We start from the raw sequence: 18,187 nt of genomic DNA, 5'->3' as shown, positions 1-18,187 counted from the left end.
AGGGCCTTTGCAGATGCCTGCGACTTTTGGCTTTGTTCCGTAAGTTCTAAAAGGATCCCGTGAGGTTTTGTATTCCTCTGAGACACTGTGTCTGCAGCTCTGCAGTGACTCAGGCCGTGTTCACGGCTCCACGCTGCAGCAGCGCGGCTGCTCTGGGCACCGAGGAGCTGGGACGGAGATGGCGGCGTCCTTCTCTGCTGCACAGTCATGTCTTCCTGCGGCTCCTGCCGAGCTATAGTTAGTAACTGATTACTAATATCCAGATAATTCACAGGTGAGTATAATTTAGAGCAAGATAATCAGAAATGCTTTCAATAAAATTTGGTCCCTTCCTTGACAAATTAAAAATTTTAGATTGGTTGCCTGATACATCTCCTGATTTCCCTAAACAGAAACTTTAGTTCAAACTTTTCTTGGAGAGAATGTCTAGGCCCTTCTTGAGTCAGCAGCTGCCTTCCAGGATTCGTAGTCTCCACGCAGACTTTCTCTCTTTTCATGAGCACTGACACCTCGCCAGGAGGGCAGGTTTATATGATGGGCTGGCTGGATTATTTACTAGGCGCCACAAAAATGTAACAAACCTCATCTGCTAGGGACTGCTTTTATTTTTAAAGAATGGTTTTTAAAGGAGTGATTGAAGTGAATGTATCATGTCAGAATAGCTGAGTTTCCTGAGGGTGTGTTTTCCTGAGAAATTGAAGCTGTCCGACAGTACCTGTATTACCATAGCATTGTCCCTCCACTGTCCCACAAGACCACAGCAGAAACTGAGCCGTCCACCTTGCTAAGGTTCCAGATTCTTGAATTAAATAACTTGTGATAAAAAGCCACGTGCTCCAAGGGTTTGGGGGCACAGCTCCTCTGCCTGGGCCCCCTGGAACTGCCTTGTGGTACGCAGCAGGGCTTTGGAGCCTTATGCTGTGCTCAGAGGACCTCCTTGAGTCCAGCTATCGAGCACTTTGCTGTGCTGAGGGCAGCTTTTAGCTCTTCCAGTGGTGTCAACACAAACTTGGATTTTTTGCTCTGCCGGCTCTTCCCCAGGGAGGAAGTACCCCAACTTCAAGGGGTCTTCTCCTTCTCCAAGTGCAGCCTGAGCTTTTTTTCATCTTGGCGTGCAGAGGGGCCATTGTAGGAGCTGAGACATAGTGAAGGCATTCAGGTTGAGTAGCTAGGGAGACAGGAATGGTTGCAGAAGTAACTAGGGAACAAGAACCAGGGAGAGGCAAAGATGAGCGGAGCTGCTCACCCACACCCACTCAGAAATCATTCTCCAACAGTAATATTGGCATTTGAGTCACTAAAAATAGTATGATACTGGAATACCAAAACCAGTGTTATCATCACTAGTAAGTTTCCTTTGCAGAGTTAAAGTTCAGAAAGGGAAGGCCCTGTGGAAGAGGTGTGATGGAGCAAAGTGTTAAAGGATGGGTATTCGGTATTGAGTCTGATAATGGAGATCCACTCAATTTGCTGATAACTATCCCAGAAGTTTGATAAAGTTTATGTGCCAGTAGTTCAGGTCTGTAGCTTAGTTGGGGACTTACATGTATGATCTTGTTTCATCCCTGAAAAACCTGCAGGAACTAGGTGGCTCTGCGAAGCCGTCTTTTCCTTCACTCAGTTACAGCTCTCCTATCTCTGTATTTGTCTTTGTAATAAAACCCTTGAGCAGTTTTGTGTGTTATTCTTAGTGGTAACACTTTGATACATTAACACTTCATAGCATTTCACTTGAAGATTTTTTTTTCCTCCATGGCTTTAGCATTTAAAGATGCAAAGACACATTAAGATTTTGGATCCTGTTTCTTGGATGCTTCTCTTTACAGAGGCTTATTCACAAATTGCCTTTTTTTCCCTTTGCTCATATGCTTTCTTTATTGGGCATTATATTGATTGGTTGTTGCTTGCCACACCTGTTTTCTGAGCTGCTAGTTAGTGTATTTGGAGTATGAAAAATGCAGTACCTGCTTTTGCTACCTAGTGGCTTTCTACCTGCTGCATTCTTTCACACACATGTGAATTTCTTTACTCAGCAGCTTTGAAACACTTTCTCAGTTCAACTTGGTTTTGGTCAAGACTTTGGATTGGTAATCTAAATCTTAGCCTCTGAGTTTCTATTTATTGAATCTGTGTTCAAAAGTAATGTGTTCCACTGCATAATGCTGTCTTTGAGACCTCTGAAGTTTGGTTGGACATGTTATGTCAGAATTTGGCTGTTTTATTAGCTGGCTTTCTGGAACTCCAGAGCAGTGTTTCTCCCAAGGGTGGTTCACAGACCACCTGCGTTAGCAACTACTATAGTTACAGATTTCAGACCATTCTGTCTCAAGAAGGGCCCAGATCTGGGGACTCAGAAGTCTGCTTTTCACAAGCTACAGTAGGGAGTTGAGTACACACTTAACTTGGAAGACTTCTGCCTCAATACTTATTTATTTAGAAGTTATTGCCTCATTTTTCTCAGAACATGCATGCTTGAGTTTGGGCCTTTGATTTGAATCTTGTAAAGGAGTAGCACCGTCCTTGCCCTGGGATTCAGCAGAGTTACAGAGAAGTCAGATCCCAGCAATGTTACTAAAGCCCAAATCACTGGACCATCTCCTATCTGTTGGGGTGGCTCTTGAGAGGCGCACAAGAGCAAAGGACGCACACGTGACTCTTGGAAATCACCTTTCTGACTGTGGGTGACTACTCAGTACATTAGACGGTAGAATATAGCCAATCTAAGCTCTGGAGCCTTATAATAATAGTAATTAAGATAATGATACTTTGTACTTCTCAAGTGTCTTTAAACTGAGGGCCTTCAAGTGCTATATTAAACAAAGTATGCAACACCTCGGGAAGAGAGGTCAGTGTTGTTTCTCATTTTATAGATTCAGAACCTAAACCTGAATGTAAAACTTCAGCCTGGACATTTTTCTTGAATAATAACATTAAATTTGAAGCAGTGGGGGTTTTTCAAAGGAAACATTTTGGTTTGAGGGTTCACTAGTGGTTGTAGTGGGGTGATGGGCAGCTTTTTTGGCCTTGCAGGGTATGTCCTGAGTGGAAACAGCCGTTTGGGGTTACCCCAATTAATGTCCTTTAGGATAGAAGTGTGTGACTGGAAAACACCATCATCCTTCTAGCCGGCATTTGTGTGTATTAAGTCCCATTTTCTTTTTGGCTCCTTACTTTACCTCTCCTGGCCCTTATTTTTAAATCATTTATAGGCTCAGAGAGTGTTTAAAACAACAACCACAAACCTTTTAACGATCACATGGTCAGGCCCCTTAGGTTTACAGAACAAAATTTTGACACTAGTACAAGTTTTAATAAAAGACGTGCTGAAAGTGGCAGAGAAAATGTGTGTGTGCAGGAAATGCCAACAGCAGAACTACCCGCAAAGTTCTTGGTAATGACGTTCTGTATGTCTTTTCTCAAACAGGAATATATTAAATGAACACAATCTAGAGTTGAGAATCAGCAGATCTTTCACAGAACATGGTTTGGTTATCACCATGTTTTCTTCTCATTTTTCTTTCCTTCATGTTTTTTCAAAGTCTAAACTTGAGACCCTACAGTATTTTCTTGCTAGTTTTACCTTTTAAATGTTCTCATTTGCTTTGTCTGTATCATCTCCTTTTTATCTCTTTTGCTTTTGTAAGCTAATATTTTTGCAATTTAAGTATTTAATTATTCCAAAAAAATTGAATTTTTTTTTAAATCTTGAAAGTCAATATTTTAGAAAAGGCAAACTAAATTAAATGTAAGGAAAAATGTACTTGGACAGTTTTGGAATATTTAGCTGCTTTGTTTCAGCAGCTGTAGTAGACAGTTCTTTATGGTCACAACTCTTAGCCTCCAGTTGTTCAGGTGCAAGTAACGTAGCACTTATGGTTGATTAATAGTGCCTTTTGTTTTATGTATAAGATGAAGAGCAGTTCCTAAAGTAATGGATTAAGAATTGGAAGAGAGAGAATAGGAAATTGATTCATTTATTCAGCAAATAATTGCTTGATAAGGCAGAGCCATCTCCTTATATAGTACCCTGTATTTTAATGCAAAAGATGTAACGTTGTTTATCCTCTTCATATTAAGATGACTGAGTTAATGATGCTGAGATAATACATGTGAAAAGTGCTCAGGAAAAGTGGAAAGTCCTGTACAAAAGCCTGTCTTACTGATAGCTCAGTTTTATAAATATTTGTTGAGAATCTGTAAACAGATATTTGTGTTCTAAAGGCCAGCTGCTAGAATATTGAACCATAAGGAGAAATGTAGAGACAATGTGGAAAATGATTTATTCATGCTTTCCTTCTTGCAAAAATAACAAGGACAGGAACACATAACACAAAACTCTCCTTACCAACCACCAGATGGGGCTGTGGGTCATAGGCAGCTCAGTTGCTGATGCTGGAGAAAGGTAGGAGCAATATGAAATGAGATGTTCTATACATGGATAATTCATGGCATGGAGCAAAATATTTATCCCCATTTTCTAGGGATATCCCTATTTTAGACCTCCGTCTTTGAGAAGATTAGAAAAATTCAATCAAATTTGTTAGTGAAATATTCTGCTAGTCATTAGTAATTCTTCCATTTCTGGTGCTTGTAAGTTAATTTTTGTAGTGAGTACAGGTTCATTTTTCTGCATATGTGTGCCCACAGTTAAGAGACTTAGCATGAGAAGATTGTCCTTCCTCGCAACTCACCTTAAGTGTCACCTCCTTGCCAGAGCACCTCTTACCAACTTTCTACCAGACGGAGTTAAGCATGGTTTGTTCTTTGCTTTTTTTTTACTTTAAAAACTGTATTTTTATTAAGACTACAGAAAAATAGATCAGATATTTACGTGTGATTTATAAAAAAAAAAGCATTTTAGGATAACATTGTGATTGAGGGTGTTTTAAAAAAATCTATGAACATGTATTGAGAGCAATAATTTTATATTTTTACAGGTCTCTTCTATATGGTAATTTTTAAGGTATTTTCAAAGTTACTTATATATGAATGATTTCACTTCATTATGATTATTTTCACACGTTTGACAATAACTGTGAATACTGAATGTTTTTATTCTTTGCTTTTATTTGGCTGTTTATGCTCAGCTGTAGTTGTTTCCCTGTTGAATTTAAAACATGTATATATGTCTAAAAATTGTGTATACCCAGATACTCCCCCCCACACACACACATTCTGCAACTAATTCGGAGATTCTCAAGCCCATATATTATTTATATTTCTGTACCCATTCCTGACTGTAAAATTTGGCAGGTACTAGTCACAGAATAAGAAAGTTATAAACATTTGTAAATTATAGTTTTTTATTCACTATTTAGAGAATACAAAAGTATTTAATAGTTTTTGAATAGTCTTTCCCTGGAATGTAAATAAGCCATCAGGAATCATTCTACAAAATAATTGATTGCAGAAGAGCTTTAGAATTTACTTTAAGAGGATAAGATTATAGTATTAATAGCAAGAGCCATCTAAAGCTTACCTTATTATAGGTCCACTCTTACTGTATTGGATATGAGTTTTTTTTTTTAATTTTAATTTTGTGACTTACTTGAATTACATTTTTAATACATGAGTTGAAAAAAATAGAGTTAAATAAGTTTAAGTACTCTCAGGCCATCTTTGAGTAATAGGCCAAATTTCATTCTGTGTGACACAGTTTATGCAGAACTTAATGGGAAAATTTGACTTACTCTATTCAATTCAATTGATAGAAATCTGACATAGCCAACTTCAAAGTGAATTGTTTCTCTCTTTAGAAATAAATGTACTGATCTATAGTTTTTAGACTTCTGTGACAGTAAAAAATAATGTTCTTATAAGAACTTTTTCCTTATAAAAATAATACCCTAGTTGTTTCCCTGTGGGTAGGAATTTTCCATCTCTCTAATCTTGACCGGAAAAGTTTGTCCTGAGCAGCTTAGAAAACTAAAGAAAAATATTTTATCATCATCAACAAACATTTATCAAGTGTGTCCTATGGGAAGGTCACATCCCAGTCCCCTGAAACCCTCCCTCTCCCCCTTATCCCAAGGTAAGATTTCTGGCAGCCCTCTGGAAAGGAACCTTGACCCCTGAACTCAGAGGAAGGGAATTGGAATAGCTGAAGACCATATTTTAAAAGGCAGTCAGCTATTTTGTTTTGTACTGACCTGGAAAATTTGGTTAGTTTACTTTTACATACGTAGCATTTATAAAACAATAAATGAGAGGCAGGAGGCTGCTCCAGGTAGACATGCTTTGAAAGTAATACAGAACACGAAAAGATAGCTATGACAATACCAGAAATAAGTTATAATATCCCCAACCATAGTCTTGTATCATTAGTTGAGTTTGTACCCAAATTCAGCATTCTTTTGAGCAAATTATAAGGACATGGCCTATGGAGTTAGACAATTGTGGGTTCTAATCTCAGACGTACTAATGATATAATCATGAAAAAATGTATCCACTTGTTCAAGCCTTTCTTTTGTGTGTCAGAGCTATCATGAAAACAATTAGGCTATCCACCAAAACCAAAAATTAGCATGCTTTCTGTATAAGATGAGCAGAAGAACACTTAAAATTCCAAGCGGTAAACTGACAAGGAATAATGCCATTCTATTTACAAAAGAAGAAATAAACAACTAATGGACATGGAACAGTGTTTACCCTTACCTAATAACCCAAAATTCAAAATAAAAACAACAAAACAATTGCACATGCTTTAGCAGCAATTGGTAAAACTATACCACTAAACTGTCAATAAAAGCCCTCAAATAGGGACAGAGATCCAGAGGAGAAACAAAAATGACCACTTATATAATGTCAAGAAAGTTGTGAAGTACTGATTCACACTCTGTTCTCTTACAAGGAGGTTCTTTCTGAATTACTGTGCTTTGCTCCCAGTAAGAGTTCCGAGGAGTGTTCCTCTCTTAAAACTGGCAGCACCCACACTTACATTTGTATTCCCTGGACCTTTCCTTCTGCCTCCTTCGTTGTTTGGAAGTTATATTCTTACTCTTTCAACATTGCTGAAAGCAGCATAATATTGTTTGATATTTCTATATTTCTAATCTATATATTGATCCTACTTGCCTACTGCAGCTTTTGCCTGCCTTGGTATTTATTAGTGGATGCCTTACATTTTGAAATTTTAAATAGGAATTGTGGGAGGTTTTTTAAAAATTAACCAATTTATAGTTGACAGGGTAAGACATTTTCGTTCATTCTTATTAAAGCCTTTGTCCTTTCTTTGAAGTTTCAAACAGCCTAACAACTACAATTCTGCTTTAGTTTATAGCTAGAACTTTTACTGGTATGGAAAGCATTTTTATGGAGCTTTAACATTATCAACAAGATTCCCTTTTCTCTTGAATGTCTGAAAGACAAAACATTTGATTTAAAATTCCTACATGCAGAGGGAATTATGTATGTCAAAGCCTTTCTGTTTGTTTCTGTTTGTTGTAGAGGAGGTGTGAAGCACTATGTCATTAGTCACTGAGCCAGCATTTATTGTGTGCCTGTCCCGGCACTCTCCTGACCTGTTGGGCAGGGCCAGGGATTATGGAATGAGGATGAAGATGTCCACTGCACGAGAACAGTACAGACTAGCCCTGACCCTACCCCTAGCTGGAACGTGTTGTCCTGGAGGTGCGCACAGGGAGTGTGGGAGCCTGTGAAGAGAGCCAGGACCTTAACTGCTAAGGCCAACGGGAAGGCCTCGCGGGAGGGGCAGCATCTGGAGGGCAGAGGAATAGTTTTCCCGGAGGTGAAGGCAAGGATTGCAGGCAGAAGAGACAGGTGATCTAGGCACAGAGGCTAGAGTGTCCCTGGACTTTCCAGGATATTGTGAGTGGACTGGTACGTGCTCATCTGAGAGCTCCGGGCTACAGGTCAGTGACCGTGAGTGTGTGTAGTCAGGTAAAAGTGGCTCAGAGGGTTTCACATTCTCCGAAGAAACCCAGAAAATGTTTGGTTTCTCAGTCTGTTTGTGCCTTCGGGCTGGGCTCCGTGCACAGAGTCTGGGTGACATGTGCGCTTTGTGTCTCGGTCAGTGGTGATGAACCTTTTAGAGCTTTCAGTGGCACAAGCAGCCCACGGTGCCATGTGTGCCACAGGTTCGCCACCACTGGCTAGGTGATAGGCAGTGCCCTTCTGGTCCCTCGTGTGTGCAGCACATGTCAGTGTCGCCTGACATCCACTGTGTTGAGAATGGGTTCCTCTCATCACACAGCCACTGCACCAGGCTGCAGAGGAGCTCGCAAATCACACATCCTGTCTTGCGCTGTGCAGCCACGCAAATGCGGCTCCTCATAGTCCCTTTCATACCGGAAGTACTTTCTAAATATTTGGTGGCCGGGAGGTGGGCACACACTACCATGCACATGCAAATTGCACACATATTTATCCAGATAAGTGAACTACATGAACTTGGAAAGGGTCACATGGGTGGATATTTCTAAGATTAGGTAGGTAGAATGTAGTGACGGAAAGGTGTCTCTACAAACAAGGAAGGGGTTAGAAAGAGGCAGCGGACGACAGGAGAGTTTACAGAGTGCAGGAACTTGTGATCTGTGTGTGAACTGTCAAAATCAGTACATGAAAGATTTCTACTTTTCATATTTGTTTTTAGGTTTCATGTCATTTAGCCAGTTTTCTGGATACTACTGCAAAATTAAACTGTAAAGTGAGGTTCGCTGTGAGCTTTTCCAATTTTGCAGAGCCAGCTTTGCAGCAGATTCCCATCAGAGGGAAGGCACATGACTGAGAAATTGTTGAAACCAGCCAGACATCTTCAGGGAATTATGGGCAGGCTGTTTTCTTTTTAAGTGGCTTACAAAGCATTTGAGGAATGTCATTGTGGAGCAGAGAGCACATGCCCAACTGGTTCCCTTTTGGGGGAAGAACACTGTTTGGCACTTTCTTGTTTTGCTGAACCTGTGCTGCTCTGTGGCCCTCAGGGTTCCTGGATGGCTCTGGGGTTTCAGGTGCTGGAGGAAGCCATGTTCCACTCAGAGCTTCGGCCAGTTTCCAGTCCACAAGGCTCAAAAACTAGGAATAAGGGTGAGGGCATGAGTGGGGCTGGGAAGAGAAGTTAGAGGCCTTTCAAGAAAATTATACTTGGCCAGGGGTTTAGCTCAGCGAACGCAAGGTCGTGAGTTCGATCCCTGGCACCAACATAAATAAATAACAATTGTACTTTATTATCCCTATTTTCAGAGTCTCAGGTTTGGCCCTACTTGCCAAAGATCTTCTTCCCTTTATTCTGGAACTACTTAGAAACTACACTCTCCTTCCACTTTTCAAGCAAGGATTAGCAAGTGCTCTGTGTGAGAGCTGTACAGGTTCTTAGCCCAGACCCCAGGGTGGTGCCTGCTCAACGAAAGGGAGATGAGTGGTGTGTGCCTTTTTGCATTTGTACCCTGTCAGTTTGCCCTTCTGGAGTCAAAGTGTTTTGCACAGTGGTTACTTAATGCCCAGCGGACACAGCTGCAGCTCATTTAACCATCTATTGTGTGAGGTCCCATTTCCATTTTGTACCATGGGTAAACTGAGGGCTGGAGTCCTTATTTCAGCTGTACACCAGATAGATTCTGATAGATCTAGAACAGTGATGGCAAACCTTTCAGAGACTGAGTGCCCAAACTGCAACCCAAACCCCAATTGTCTGTCACAAAGCACCAACACTGCAATTAAACCTGAGTACTGAGATTTTATTTTAGAAAAAACATCTGTTGTCTGATGTTCAGCTGCTGGGATGACTTGGCTTGTGTGCCAACAGAGAGGGCTCTTCCTACATACAGCAGCATGCGTGCCGTAGGTTTGCCACCACTGATCTAGGACTCAAATTCAGGCATCCTTTTGTTTGCTTTCAATTTCAAATGTAATTCACCAGATTATACTGTTTTCTCTGCCTCAGTTATTAAAAATAAAATTTTATCTGTTAAAACTATCTCTTCAAGTCAATTATTCTTTCCTATAATGAAGCCTTTTGAGTTTATGGCCCGGCAGCTAGAAGTTGCAATAATTGACATAGGGATTATGTAGAAACTTGCAATGTTGGATTCGGCTTTCTTCATATTCCCTGCAGGAGGCAGAGAGAGGATCACCTTTGGGCTCACACCAGAGCAATGAGGACAAAGTGCGCCTGAAATGTCGGTCATACTTGGCGAGTTCCTTAACCTGTCTCAGCCTCGCATTTATCACCTATAGGCTGGGCGTGCTGATTAGTGGAGCTGACACCTGTGTAACTGAGAACACTTGTCTGAAGTACCCGCCCCACAGGTGAAGCATCAGGGTGACGGCTCTCGGGCACAGCCAGCTCTCTGCCAGCTCTCTCCTGCACATTGCTTCATTTCTTTTTCCCCACCAGCGGCCAGGTAATCCTCCTTCTCGTACAATTAAAACAGCGTTCATTGAGCACTGGAGTTTTTAAACATCTTGACTGAATATGACACTGCATTGGTGACATTTTGATAGCTGTCATTGCATGGTTTAGTTCCAACATCTTTCAGCACATTCAGAAGCATCAACCTTTACATGTTGGGGCTTCTCCAGCAGCAATTATAGCCATAAGTGAGGAAAAGCTATACATGTTCCCCTAAAATATCATTGAGATTTGTGTCATAGGCCTCTGGTGACAAAGACTTGTTTAACTGCAAGATGTCAGCGTTTCCCCCTTCAGATAAAATTAAACTATGGAATAGCACTCAGTCCTTACAGGGAAAAATAAATTGAGTTTTCAGTTATAAAAATATACACTATTAAAATGGGTATCAAATACTTTAATAATCTTGTAATGTGCAAGTGTGGACAGATAGGGTGAAGTACCCCAAGACAAGGCAGTGGAATTGTCCTTTTCAGCCAGCCTGGTGAAGGCCAGCTCTCCCTAGATGCCCCCCAGCCTGTGGCTCCTCCATGGCCTTCTTCTGAGTGGGCAGCTCCCTGGAGCCAGTGCTTCCTGCAGCCAGCTGAGCCGTGAGCCACAGGGGTTTAGAGTTAGCTTTGCCAACAGCCATGGGCTGCCCTTAAATCATTCTGTTCAGTATGGTCTCTGGTACTGCATGCCACGCCAGTACCTGGCTCTCCTGGAGGCTTTGGAGACCCAGAGAGCTACGTGCTTCTGGGAGGGGAGAAAAGGGATATTCTTCGGGCCTTAAGGCAGATGACAGACAGTGTGTCTAAGACATACGACTTAGGTGAGGGCAGTGCCACAGGTTTCAGGGTTTAGAATCCTGTGTGGATTTCACAAGGCTGGAGTTGAAGGTCTGGTAGAGAAGCAGAATGCAGTCATCCGATACTTACTAAACCAGTAGACAGTAAACACCGTGAAAACAAAAAATAAGTAAAACTGTGAGCCTTAGGACTTAGAGAAGAACGAGGCAAATTGCATGGTAGAGCAGGAGAAGATATGAACACTGCCAGAAAAAAGGTAAAGGGAGGGTCAGCGCCTGTCCCCACCGTGATACAGTGTGCATCCAGCCGTAGGATGGGCTGAGCTGACAGGCTTGAGTCAGAGACCTCAGCAGTGACCCACGTGGCTCTCTGGTGACATGATCAGGGGTCAAGGAGATGCCCTAAAGACACTGCCCACTGAAAGTCGGCAGATTATTCCCACCCTCCCCTCGCCCCTTTGCCATGCCTGGGCTCTTCTGCTCAGTTGGTGAGGTAGAAACTAAAATCATTAGAAATTGGAGTTTTCCTGAAAGGTCTTTTCTTAAGAGAAACCCCTAGACTCGGTAATCCATTTCAAGGGGCACATCTGGCACAAGAAAACACAGACTCTTTCAACTCAGCAGACCTCAAATCTTGATGCCAAGAGTCACGGGGAAGGCGAGTGACCCCGCCTGGAATGTGTGGTGTCTGGTCACTTCCACGCAGGCAGTAAAACACAGGAGTGGCAGAAGGCTGTGCACACACAGCAGAGCAGGGCTGCACATACCCTGGTAGTCACTGTCCCCTTTCATGTGGTTTTTGTTGTGTCAGCCGCACTGAGAGAGAGTTAGCTGAGCCCCTCTGGAGTTAGCCGAGTGCACCTTGGCCTGGAATGGGCCTCCTCCTGGCTTGTCTGAGCAGTGGAAGCACAAATAGCAGCCTCGGGCACATGAGGACACACACAGGCCGCAGAGCCTGTCAAGCACTCTGTCGTGCTCCGAATGAACAGATGTTTATCCCACAACATTTTTCTCCTCTTCTTGGGATTTGTCCAATGCATTAAAAAAAAAATCCAAACTGTTTACACTGGTGATTCTCTTTTGCTGCATTTGCTTGCGTTGTTTCGCTCTTTCCCATACATTAAGAGCTGTTGGCGTGAGGAAATTCTGCCCAGCTGCTTTCTGGAACAGGCCCTTCCATCGCTTAAACGAGGAACCCTTTGTTCTTGGACCTGAGCACAGCTCAGCTTGCCTTGTCACGTGGTTCTTGGCGCGGATCCCCTAAAGTTTATAGGCTTTTTAAAACCCATTTCCTTTCTACCCCCAAGATAATCAGCTTCCATGACTTTTGTTTGAGTAAATAGCTCCAGATCCCTTCATTGTTTCTGGTTCTCCCCCATGGCTTAGTAATCATTCAACAGTTATTAAGCACATACTTAGGTTGGTAAATATCATACCACTGTACGAGGCATTAAAAGAGAAACCATTTCTTCTTTTTGACTTGCTCATGTTTTCACTTATTTTTTCATTTCCTTCATTCAAGAAATATTTGTCCAGCTCCCACTGTGTACCAGGTTCTGCTCTAGGCACTGAAGAATCTGCGATAAGCAGAAACAGACCTGGTCTTTGCCTTCAAGGAATTCCCATTATAGTGTGGGAGAAAGACATTTGAAGAATTAATTGCAATTCAGAGTGATACATGCTATAATAGTAGGGTGTTCATGGTTCTTTGAGAAATGAGAAGGGTGTAATTGGCTCTGCCTCAGGCATCAAAAATAACTTCACAGAGTACTTCACATATGAGTATTCTAGACTGAGAAAATAGCATATATGGAAGATTATGTTTCGAAAATGGTACTTGATTCAATATCTGGAGTGCAAAGACAGGAGATGCAGCTGGAAAAGTAACTGGGTACCAAATGGGGTAAGGTCATGCTGCATGCCAAGTTTAGAAACTTGGAATAAGATTATAGAAAATGGAGGGGCAGGGTGAAGGCTTTTAAGCAGAGAAAAGGCACGCTCAGTATCATGGTCTGAATTATGTAGCCCCAACCCACAGGACCTCAGAATGAAGCTGCATTTGAAGGCAGGGCCTTACAGAGATTGCTAAGTTAGAATAAGGTCCTTATGGCGGGCTTAACCCAGGGGGCTGGTGTCCTAGGAAACTAGGACCCAAATATAGAGATAGAGAAGTCAGGGTGAAGACATGGAGAGAAAACAGCCCTCCACAAGCCAAGGACGCCTTAGGAAAAACCGGTCCTGCCAACACCTCGATCGCAGGCTTTTGGCCTCCAAAATCATGAAAAAATAAATTTCTTTTGTTTTGCCACTCATCTGTGGTATTTTCTTGTAGCAGTTCTGACAAGCTAATACACTCAGGTTTGTGTTCTTGGCTGTTTGGTTGGTTTTGTTTTTTTGAAAAAAGTTCTTGCTGTGCAGTTCAGGGTGGCCTTGAGCTCATTGTATGGCCCAGGCTGGTCTCCAACTGTCAGCATCTCCTGCCTCAGCCTCCCGAGTGCACATAAAGTGATTTGTGGTCCAGGGTCCTCTTTTTCCTCTTTGTCAGTTCATTGTTGATAATTGTCAGTGTACTTATCATTCTGAGAGGTTTATGTTTATGAAGTAACCGCAGGATGTGGAGGATGCTGGCTTAGAGAGGAAAGAAGTGTGAAGCAGGAGGAGCAGTAAGTTACAAGAGGCCATCGCCAAAGTCTAGGTAATGACACAGGGCCGAATGACCAAAGAGTGCACTAGCAAGTATCCTTTTTAACCAGAATAGTGACACCACAGAAAGGACCTGCTGGGGGTGGGTAGGTACATGCCAAAATGGTGTCTTTCCATTTGGACCACTTCACTTTGCTTTGTGTGCTGGGTGGTTAAGCTATGTTAGCTCATTGCAATGAGCTTTCTTGTCTCCTGGCTTTTGGTTGAGTTCAGCTGGAAGAGATTAGGAGGTAGAGAGACAATGAGAAGGGTTTGCTCTTTCCTGGCTCACTTCCCCCCGCTGTATTGGGCTCGCCATCGCCGCGATCTTCTCCCTGTGGCTGCAGCGCCATGCAAAGGCCTCTTCTGCAGCTGCCACTCTCCCTGTTTGGATGAATGATGTCTTCGTGCTTTGCTAACCCTGAGGTGCTTCTCTCTTCTTAAGGAATACGATTCCTTCATTAGAATGGTTAGTCTCCTTTTCAGTGACCCACCTATTTCTTGCCATGATGAATTTAAATTGTCTGTTGGATCTCCAGGTAGAGATACTGAGGACTAGTTGGAAATTGGAAATTTAGGATTAAAGACTTGGGAACAGGTCACAATGGAATAGGAATTTAGTATCTACATGTAAATAGGGTTAAAGCTATGAACTGCTGTTAATATAGTTTGAAAAGAGAAAAGGGACCTTGGATTGGAGGAGAAAATAAACTTTTCAGGAATTTGCTATTTTTTGGTAACAGAATCTTATGAATGCAACTCTTAATTTTGATTAATATTTTGTACAAATATATCCAAATATATTTTGTACAAATATATCCAAATGAATAATTCAGATTGAATATTCACACTAGTCACTAGTTGTATAGAAAGTGGTTTGATTGTGTCTTCAGGAAGGGGTTTAGTGCCAGGTGTGGTGGCACACGCCTATGATCCCAGCATCAGGAGGCTGAGGCAAGAGGACTGCTATGAGTTTGAGGTCAGCCTAGGCTACAAAGTGAGTTTAAGGCCATCTTGAGCTACATAGCAAAATCTTGTCTCAAAAAGACAAAAAAAGAGTCTTATAACCTGTAAATAGTGAATCAGTTTCAGACAGAGAGAGAATTTAGGTAGCATAACCTAGAAAAACACTTACATGCATCCTTAAAGGTTTCAGAAATATATTTGTAGGCAATCCATGTATTTAATAGCAGACTACTATAAATGTTGGTTAAGGCAGTTTGTTGAGTCTGTTTGGAAGGCAAATTTTGTTGGCTGAGATTTAGTTGCTGTATGTATTCCAAAGTAGTAAGCCTTTCTTACCTGTAAAATTGAGATAGTAATAATGTTCAGATGCTATGTGATTTTCCTGCAGTCTCATAAAATCTGCATTTCTACATCTCAGGATGGGTACCATTGATATCATCCTCATACTGATGTTGAATGAAACCAAGGCTTAGCGAAGTCAGTAATTTTCCCAAGGCCATAAGCTAATAAATATAGGAGCCAAATTTTTCTATTTATATAAATAAGTGAAAGTTTTTACTAATACTTGGAAAGATGCTCTTGGCCCCCTTCCAAGAGTTTGTTGTCACAGAACTCAAGAAGCCGAGTGCCCATAGAACTTCCAACATAGCATTCTCATGGCGTAGGCCTAGAAGACACCTTTAACAAACGTCTGGAACACACATGGTCCAACCATTGCATTAGAAAGATCAAAATTGCCCGAGTTGGTGGGTAGGACATATAATATGTATGCTTTCTGTCCTTCGGCTCGTATAAAAGTGGGAGTTTGTATCAAATTAAGTATGTTAGCCAGATGCTGATTGTCTTGGACTGCCATTTCTCATTGGCCCGTGTAATATAACCAGAGTACGTCTGGTACTTTTGTAAGGCATGGCCTGCTTATAAAACCAGCATGGATGTTTGCCCAGTCTATTTTGTGTGTTCACTGTCACTCCTAGTAGCTATGAATTTTTTCTTTCCATTTATTCCAGATTTTCCCTTTTGGGGTTCAAAAAGGTGAGGACCATGCAAAAATGAAGTGGTTTGTGGCCTGAGGTCCTTGTGTCCTCCGTGCCATTTCCTTGTTGAGAGTTATCAGCATATTTGTTATTCCCAGAGGACAGGAAGCTTAGTCATGAGCAAGTTTCTAATCAAACATTTAAAAAGGACCTGTCAAAAAGTTGAATGGCTTCAAGTCAGACCTGAAAATGTCGAGAAGATAGGATCTTCAGATTGGTTCCTTCGCGGCCCATGCGGGCACAGATGTAGCAGCTTGCCCTCCGGTCAGCATAGTAAGCCTCACTCCTGCTCCCTGAGTGAGGCAGCTCACTCACCACACTTCCAGAGGGCCAGGCGCTCTGTAGGCAAGAGTCAGCCTTCTCCCCCAGCCATCCGCTGGTTTGACACTAAAAGCTTCCTTTGTCCTTCTGCAGGAAGGCTCCCAGCTGTCTCATGAGAGAGTGAGCTCAGCTCCCATGAGTGGACTGCTGTGTATTCAACTGCTCACATTGAGGACGGGCTTTATTTAAAACTTTCAAACTGTAGTAAGGATTATGGATCAGTTTTTAAAAATACTTCTCTGAACCACATAATTGAAATGTATTTCAAGCTGTAGTAACAAAGGAAGCTCAAAGCATATTACTTTATTATTGTAGGTGTCTTTGATTAAGAGGAGGAATATTTTCCTCTAAAGACATTTTAATTTTACTTTAAGAATAACCAATGTTGGTGGCATTGTTTCTTGTTTATCTATTCTGGAAGATGATTTGACAATAGATATTTAAAACTTTCAAAATGCACATACTTGCCGTTCCAGGCTTTCGGTATCATTAATATAGTTTTAACCTAACTGAGGTGTTTTAGATGGCAAGCATTTATTCATCTATCTTGCTGTCCTTTATGACCTCTTCAGAGAAATAATCTAAATATCCAGGGATTAGATAAGCATCACAGAACCCTATCAGGCACTTGAGATAACTAGTGGCCTGGGAACGTATTTCTAATGTAGAGCATTCTGGAAGACTTAAGCTTTAGTAATTTTAGAAGCATAAATACTTCAAACTTTCAAAAACCATTATTTGCTTAGGCATGGGTGTGGTGGTGCACACGTATAATACCAACACTCAGGAGACCTGGCAGGAAGATCACTGTTGGTTTGAGCACAACCTGGGCTACAAAATGAGTTCAAGGCCAGTCCAAACTGCATAGTAAGATCCTGTCTCAAAAAGAACCCCCTAATCAAGCATGGTGGTACATGCTTTTGTGATCCCAGCACTCAGGAGACTGAGGCAGGAGAATTGTGGGTTCAAGCCCAGCCTGAGCTACAAAGTGAGCTCAAGGCCAGCGTGAACTGCATAAAGAGCTCTGTCTCAAAACAAACAATCTAACTAACTAAAACAAAAACCATTATTTGAATAAATTTATATTTAGCATTTCACTTTGTAAAATTTGGATAAAATTTGAATTTTGTTTGACTTAACTAACAGTTAACATTTATCAAAGAGATTTAAAATTAAGTGAAAATTTATTTGTTTTAAAATTTTTAAGTAATATGTATTTTATAATGTCAAACAAATTTTAAAACAAGATAAGTAAGGGTAACAGTTTGTTAAAGCAGACTTTTCAAAAAACAAGTACAGCTTGATTCTATTTATACAAATAATATGCATTGGAAATTTTAAAAAGAAAGCCTGAATTAATAGTGACTTTCTTTGAGTATAACTTTTTAATTTTTTTTCTTTGCTTTTCTCTATTTTTCAAGTTTTCTACAATGAACATGTATGCCTTTCTATTCCAAAAAATATTAAAATTTGTTTGAAGAATAAAGCCAATATTTTGATTTAACTCTGATGTCCAAAGTTTCATAATTAGTGTGTATAAAAAGCAAGAATTATTAACTTCATCTCTCAATTGCTATTAACATAATTAATTTAGCTACTATTGCTGAAAATAAAAAACAATTAAAATATAAGAAATATTCCTGCTTAAAGTAACTTTGAAAAGCTGTGCTCCATATCTTTAAGTTTGATTGATAATATCACGTTTTCTTAAAACTTACTTTTAGTTGTACATAAAGTGAATAGCTATAAAGGAATATTAGAGGGCTTTTTCTTGTTACTCTTTTATATTTTGTCATTCTGAGAGATTAAGCAAAGATTCATGAGTAGAAACTTTAGGGGAAAAGAATTTAACTTCATAAGAAATGCATTTTTTCCTCACATTGAAAAAATATTTTTAAGGTAAAGAAAAAGCAAACCGGCCTGGGGATTTAGCTCAGTGGTGTAAGTGCCTGCCTGGCAAGCATGAGGTTATGAATTTGATCCCTAGCACCAAAAAAAAAAAAAAAAAAAAAAACCCGAAAAAACAAA

General features: G+C 40.8%; 1 protein-coding gene across 7 annotated transcripts in view; it reads left to right on the top strand.

Moving 5' to 3' along the window:
• The window catches only part of Babam2 (BRISC and BRCA1 A complex member 2), a 383,627-nt gene that overhangs the window by 240,128 nt on the left and 125,312 nt on the right, over positions 1-18,187 (top strand). For 4 of the 7 annotated variants that reach the window (XR_010040993.1, XM_063230472.1, XM_063230468.1 and 1 more), the window contains one exon: positions 1-18,187. This exon is cut by the window's left edge. The exons of the other annotated variants lie outside the window; for them this stretch is intronic. The gene's annotated coding sequence lies outside the window, so the exon portion shown is untranslated. 7 annotated transcript variants of the gene reach the window in all.

This window comes from Cavia porcellus, unplaced genomic scaffold (genome assembly GCF_034190915.1).
Source record: "Cavia porcellus strain 051 isolate PalLab524CR breed Dunkin Hartley unplaced genomic scaffold, mCavPor4.1 scaffold_1, whole genome shotgun sequence".
NCBI classification, from domain to species: Eukaryota; Metazoa; Chordata; class Mammalia; order Rodentia; family Caviidae; genus Cavia; species Cavia porcellus.
Note: the sequence above shows the minus strand (reverse complement) of the source record. Positions and strands in the feature narration are given on the sequence as shown.